This window comes from Ananas comosus, linkage group 11 (genome assembly GCF_001540865.1).
Source record: "Ananas comosus cultivar F153 linkage group 11, ASM154086v1, whole genome shotgun sequence".
NCBI lineage: Eukaryota > Viridiplantae > Streptophyta > Magnoliopsida > Poales > Bromeliaceae > Ananas > Ananas comosus.
In genome coordinates, this window is record NC_033631.1 from 10613476 (window position 1) to 10621307 (window position 7832).

Below are 7832 nucleotides of genomic sequence, written 5' to 3' on the forward strand. Positions count from 1 at the left end.
AAAATACCCCACATCTCTTTTTAGAGCTTAATATATAACAATAGTTCACTTTTGCTTAAAGTGGAGAATTTTTTAGCTAAAATTGAATACTTTAAACATCTAAAAGCGCATATGGTCCAAAATAGAACATGACTCACTTTGTGCAAGAAAATACCCAAAAACTCTGTTTGTCAAAATCCAAGGGCCTTTCAAAGCAATTCAAAATCAAATTTCAAACAAATACAAGTTTCAGGCTCTAGACCAGACGCCTGGAAGTAGGGTCCAAAAGTGAGATGACTCGAACCCAAACAGCCAAGGCACTCGGATTGTCGAAGCAGCATCTAGAAGGTATTCCGGGCTCTCGAATCCTATTTCGAACGCCCAGATCCGAGAAGAAAAACTAGATGTAGGGTTTGGGGCGTCCAATTTCTCGTAGGTTCACCACCCAAAAGTGGTTTTGGGCTTCAAAGGTTGTTTCGAGCCCCCAAAACCCTGAAATCTGAATTTGCATTGGTTGCCTACTTCAGACTCTACTATGTAGAATTGAAATCATTATTTCCACGATTTTGGACGCCCGAAATAGGATCCGGGCATCTGGATATTGAATATTGCGTATTGGTTTTATCTTTTTACTATGCTGAGCATGTTGGAGTTGGTTCGAGAACCGAGCACTCGAAAATGGTTTGACGATCCGTTTCAAAAATTCGGTGCTAGTTTGCAGAAGTGGGCGCTCGGAACCCTGTTCAGGTGCCCATAAGTCATGATTTCTAAAATAGAAATTAGTTGGATTTTGGCTATAAATAGAGGACTTTGGTGGGTTATTTTCAAAATCCTTAAGCTTGTAATTTTTATTATTCAATACTTTTAGCTCTATAGTCTCTCTGTAAGCTTGAGTGATATTGTAGTGAGATACAACTTCTAAAAGATAGAAAAGAAAGAGTAATTGTGTAATCCTTTTGCAAGAAGAAGTGTTCTTGGTGTAAAAGCTTGGTGCTTGCCTACAAAAAGTATCTAGTGGAGATCCAACATTTTCTTGTGTTAACAAGTTGGCAGAAACGTAGGCAAAGTACTGAACCTCGAAACAAATCTGTTACGATATATTTTATCTATATTAAGATGTTACGATATATTAGGATATTGTGTATTATTACCTTATATAGAGTACTATCATTGCCTTCTATAGAGTAGGATTATATATTATGTAATCCTAGTTATACTTTTACTATAGTAGTCATTGTTACTATAGTAAGACAATCTCTTGTACTATATATATTCATTAATACAACTCAAGAGGGTATGCACTTTAGCCCTTCTTTCATGGTATCAGAGCGGAAACCCTAATGTGGGGATATCGATCCATAGCCACCATCCACCATAAATCTCACCTTTTTCTATAGGTGTCTTTTCTTTTGGTTTTCTATCTTTCCAATACTGCTACAGTACTATCGCTACAGTACTGCTACAGTATCATTGCTACAGTACCAGCGCGAGTATCAGTGCTACAGTGCTCTGCTACAGTATTTCTGCTACAGTATTTTCAGCCTTTCTATGATTCCTCTTTGCTCCTCTGGTGCCGCTCGGACTGTCCTACTGTTGGTTGCTCGTATCGCTCGGTTCTTTCCTTACTGCGGTCGATCTTATTTGGTGATAAGTGGTTCCTCTCATGTGGTAGAATTCAGGTTCTTTTTTTATTCACATCCGCTATATTCTGATTTATCTTTCTTTCTTATCTAGTGGTGGATCCTTATCTTAAGGTAGTAAACATGTCTTCTTCTACTTCAAATTTACCAATTGTTAATATCAAAACTCTCATACCACTAGAACTCACCGATTCCACATATCTTGTGTGGAAACAAGTCTTTCTTAATGTTCTAGAAAGTTTTGGTTTTACAAAACATATGGACGGAACTAATGTTGTGCCTTCTCAGACTATCGATACTGCTGATAAGAAGGAGGTTATAAATTCTGAATATGTGAATTGGAAAAAGAACGATACTACTATACTTTCATGGATTAATGCCACTTTATCTCTTAGCATATTACATATGGTTGTTTCTAGCTCACCTAAAACTGCATATGATACTTGGAGAATTATTGAGGCATATTTTCTTGATAAGACTGCTTCCACGGCTTTTTCTCTAAAATCTCAATTGCGGAGCATCAAGAAAGGCTCAATGAGCATGAGTGATTACATGCAAAAGATTAAGATGATTGGTAATGCTCTTCAGGCGATTGGTGAAATCGAGTCAGACCATAATTTGGTCATGACTGTTCTTCTAGGGCTACCAGAGGAATATCGAGGTTTTGTTAGTGCTCTAAACACACACAGAAATAAGCCAACTTTTGAACAACTTCGTCCACTCTTGATGCAAGAAGAAACAGAAGTTCAGCGTCGCACTAGTGTGACTACGTCCTCTGCTATTCCCACTATTGACGGTGAAGCTCTTTATGCCAATCGTGGACGTGGTAATCGTGGAGACCGTGGAGGTAGATATCGTGGAGGCCGAGGACAACGTGATAGACACTATTCTAGTCGTGGATCTCCTGGAATCTACCCACAGTCTCAACCCAATTATCCTCAACAATCTTACACTCCAAATCAACAACCATACATTCCGAAGTCCGGCATACAATGTCAGATATGTGAAAAATTCATTCATTCTGCTCTTCAGTGCAGACAACGCTTCAATCATTCTTTCGCTGCTGATGAAGTTCCTCAGACCTTTGCTACTATGAACTTTCACGAACCCGGTGAGGAAGTCTGGTATCCGGATACCAGAGCATCAAATCGTATAACCGCAAACTCTGGTATTCTCTTATCTTCTAAACCTTATAGTGGGCATGAAAAAATTCTTGTTGGTAATGGAAATTTACTTGATATTACTCAGACAGGTGAAACTCAATTGAATACATCTTCTAACTCTTTTGCTCTCAAAAATGTTCTTGTTGTTCCTACTATTAAGAGAAATTTACTTTCAGTGCGTAAATTCTGTCGAGATAATAATTCTCTTTTTGAATTTGACTCTACTGGTTTCTCTATGAAGAACAAGGAAACAGGGAAGGAGCTTCTTCGATGTCCTAGCTCGGGAACATCACTTTATCCAATTTCTTCTAGACTTGCAAGTGTAGGGAATAAGCAACAACTAGCTCTTATTGCATCTAAATTTCGTGGAGATGTCTGGCATAGACGGTTAGGTCATCCTAGTCTTCCTGTTCTTTCTACATTTATTAAAAATAATAAAATTGTTTCTGATTCTGCACTGAAATTATCTGTCTGCAATGCTTGTAATATGGGAAAACATGTTAAACTCTCATTTCATGATTCGGAATCTCAATCTGCTTTTCCTTTTCATATTGTTCATTCTGATGTTTGGCAATCACCTGTGCGTGGATACAAATATTATGTTATTTTTATCGACGATTATTCTAGATTTTCCTGGCTTTATCTTTTAAAATTTAAACATGAAGTTTTTGACAAATTTTTCGAGTTCAAGAAGATGGTTGAAAATATATTTCACAGCTCAATAAAAATTTTTCAATCTGACAATGGTACGGAATTTGTAAATGACAAGTTTTCTAGTTTTTGCTCACAAAATGAAATTATTCACTGATTTTCTTGTCCTTACACTCCTCAACAAAATGGCCTTGCTGAGAGAAAACATAGGCATTTATCTAACATTGTTAGAAGTCTACTGTTCCAAGCTGGCTTGCCTCCTCGTTTTTGGGCTGAGGCCATTCAAACTGCTGTTTTTCTTGTAAATCGACTTCCGTCTCTTACTGTTTTAAATGGGCGGTCACCATATGACATTCTCCATGGTTGTGCTTTTCCTAACTTGCAACTTATCAGAGTCTTTGGATGTTTGTGTTATCCCGGTGTTCAGGACATTGCAGATCACAAGCTCTCTCCCCGATCACTTCCTTATATTTTCTTGGGTCTTTCTGACAAACATAAGGGCTTTCGCTGCCTCTATCCGAGCACTGGTAAAGTTTTTATTTCTCGCCATGTTACTTTTGTTGAAACTGTTTTTCCTTACTCTTGTCTGTCCAAATTTTCTTCCTCATCTTTCCCCACTACCTCAAATTTTCAAATGTTTCAACATTTTCTTTCTAATCCTCCCTTATTGGGCGAAAGTCCTTCCTCTCTTGATGCCATCTCTAGTTTTTTCTTCACACGCCTTTCTCCGGATGTTAGTTCAAATGCATCTGTTTCACCATCTGAGACTGTATCGACTTTTCCTTCCACCTTGAATCATGATGCCACACAGGTTAGTGATGAACATGCTGCCACTGTTGCTGGTCCACCTAAACTCCGAGTCTATACCAAACGACACACCCTCCGACCTTCTGGTGCTACAGCTTCACCTTCTCCTGTTGAGTTGACGCCTTCCACATCGGACAGGCCACCTTCACCTCAGCCTGCTGAGCCTTCCTTACCAATCCGGACACACTCTATGCTTACTCGATCTATGGCTAAGAATTTTGCTGAGTCTACCTCCTTCCTAGCTTCTACACATACTACTCTTCCTGCTGTAGCCTACACATTTGCTGAGACAGTCTGGATTCGTCGTCTCCTTCGTGACCTTCGTGTTTTCTTATGGCGCTCTATCAGTATTTATTGCGATAATCTCAGCGCCACCTACCTTGCGGCCAATCCTGTTCTCCATGCTCGCACGAAGCACATTGAACTTGATCATCACTTTTTGCGGGAAAAAGTTCAGTCTGGTGATTTGGCCTTAATTCATATCCCTTCTGACAAGCAACTTGCCGACATTTTCACCAAGCCCCTGTCATCCTTTCGGTTTTCGATATTGCGGCTCAATCTTCGCATCCGACCACCAATCTTCGCATCCGACCACCGGATGCTTAGCTTGTGGGGAGATGTTACGATATATTTTATCTATATTAGGATGTTACGATATATTAGGATGTTGTGTATTATTACCTTATATAGAGTAGTATCATTGCTTTCTATAGAGTAGGATTATATAGTATGTAATCCTAGTTATACTCTTACTATAGTAGTCATTGTTCTCTTGTACTATATATATTCATTAATACAACTTAAGAGGGTATGCACTTTAGCCCTTCTTTCATGGTATCAGAGCGGGAATCCTAATGTAGGGATATCGATTCATAGCCACCATCCACCATAAATCTCACCTTTTTCTATAGGTGTTTTTTCTTTTAGTTTTCTATCTTTCCAGTACTGCTACAGTACTATCACTACAGTACTGCTACAGTATTATTGCTACAGTACTGATGCTACAGTACCAGCGCTACAGTACTGGTGCTACAGTGCTTCTGCTACAGTATTTCTGCTACAGTATTTTCAGCCTTTCTGTGATTCCTCTTTGCTCCTCTGGTGCCGCTCGGATTGTCCTACTGTTGGTTGCTCGTATTGCTCGGTTCTTTCCTTGGTGCGGTCGATCCTATTTGGTGATAAGTGGTTTCTCTCATGTGGTAGAATTCAGGTTCTTTTTTTATTCACATCCGCTATATTCCGATTTATCTTTCTTTCTTATCTAGTGGTGGATCCTTATCTTAAGGTAGTAAACATGTCTTCTTCTACCTCAAATTTGCCAATTGTTAATATCAAAACTCTCATACCACTAGAACTCACCGATTCCACATATCTTGTGTGGAAACAAGTCTTTCTTAATGTTCTAGAAAGTTTTGGTGTTACAAAACATGTGAAAGGAACTAGTGTTGTGCCTTCTCAGACTATCGATACTGCTGATAAGAAGGAGGTTATAAATCCTGAATATGTGAGTTGGAAAAAGAACGATACTACTATACTTTCATGGATTAATGCCACTTTATCTCTTAGCATATTACATATGGTTGTTTCTAGCTCACCTAAAACTGCATATGATGCTTAGAGAATTATTGAGGCATATTTTCTTGATAAGACTGCTTCCACGGCTTTTTCTCTAAAATCTGAATTGCGGAGCATCAAGAAAGGCTCAATGAGCATGAGTGATTACATGCAAAAGATCAAGACGATTGGTAATGCTCTTCAGGCGATTGGTGAAATCGAGTCAGACCATAATTTGGTCATGACTGTTCTTCTAGGGCTACCAGAGGAATATCGAGATTTTGTTAGTGCTCTAAACACACACAGAAATAAGCCAACTTTTGAACAACTTCGTCCACTCTTGATGCAAGAAGAAACAGAAGTTCAGCGTCGCACTAGTGTGACTACGTCCTCTGCTATTCCCACTATTGACGGTGAAGCTCTTTATGCCAATCGTGGACGTGGTAATCGTGGAGGCCGTGGAGGTAGATATCGTGGAGGCCGAGGACAACGTGGTAGATACTATTCTGGTCGTGGATCTCCTGGAATCTACCCACAGTCTCAACCCAATTATCCTCAACAATCTTACACTCTAAATCAACAACCATACATTCCGAAGTCCGGCATACAATGTCAGATATGTGGAAAGTTCAATCATTCTGCTCTTCAGTGCAGACAACGCTTCAATCATTCTTTCGCTGCTGATGAAGTTCCTCAGACCTTTGCTGTTATGAACCTTCACGAACCCGGTGAGGAAGTCTGGTATCCGGATACCGGAGCATCAAATCATATAACCGCAAGCTCTGGTATTCTCTCATTTTCTAAACCTTATAGTGGGCATGAAAAAATTCTTATTGGTAATGAAAATTTACTTGATATTACTCAGACAGGTGAAACTCAATTGAATACATCTTCTAACTCTTTTGTTCTAAAAAATGTTCTTATTGTTCCTACTATTAAGAGAAATTTACTTTCAGTGCGTAAATTCTGTCAAGATAATAATTCTCTTTTTGAGTTTGACTCTACTGGTTTCTCTGTGAAGGATAAGGAAACAGGGAAGGAGCTTCTTCGATGTCCTAGCTCGGGAACATCACTTTATCCAATTTCTTCTAGATTTGCAAGTGTAGGGAATAAGCAACAACTAGCTCTTATTCCATCTAGATTTAGTGGAGATGTCTGGCATAGACGGTTAGGTCATCCTAGTCTTCCTGTTCTTTCTACATTTATTAAAAATAATAAAATTGTTTTTGATTCTGCACTGAAATTATCTGTCTGCAATGCTTGTAATATGGGAAAACATGTTAAACTCTCATTTCATGATTCGTATTCGGAATCTCAATCTGCTTTTCCTTTTCATATTATTTATTCTGATGTTTGGCAATCACCTGTGCCCTCCGTTTCTGGATTCAAATATTATGTTATTTTTATCGACAATTATTCTAGATTTTCCTGGTTTTATCTTTTAAAATTTAAACATGAAGTTTTTGACAAATTTTTCGAGTTCAAGAAGATGGTTGAAAATATATTTCACAGCTCAATAAAAATTTTTCAATCTGACAATGGTACGGAATTTGCAAATGACAAGTTTTCTAGTTTTTGCTCACAAAATGGAATTATTCACCGATTTTCTTGTCCTTACACTCCTCAACAAAATGGCCTTGCTGAGAGAAAACATAGGCATTTATCTAACATTGTTAGAAGTCTACTGTTCCAAGCTGGCTTGCCTCCTCGTTTTTGGGCTGAGGCCATTCAAACTGCTGTTTTTCTTGTAAATCGACTTCCGTCTCTTACTGTTTTAAATTGGCGGCCACCATATGACATTCTCTATGGTTGTGCTTCTCCTGACTTGCAACTTATCAGAGTCTTTGGATGTTTGTGTTATTTCGATGTTCAGGACATTGCAGATCATAAGCTCTATCCCCAATCACTTCCTTGTATTTTCTTGGGTCTTTCTGACAAATATAAGGGCTTTCGCTGCCTTTATCCGAGCACTGGTAAAGTTTTTATTTCTCGCCATGTTACTTTTGTTGAAACTGTTTTTCCTTACTTTTGTCTGTCC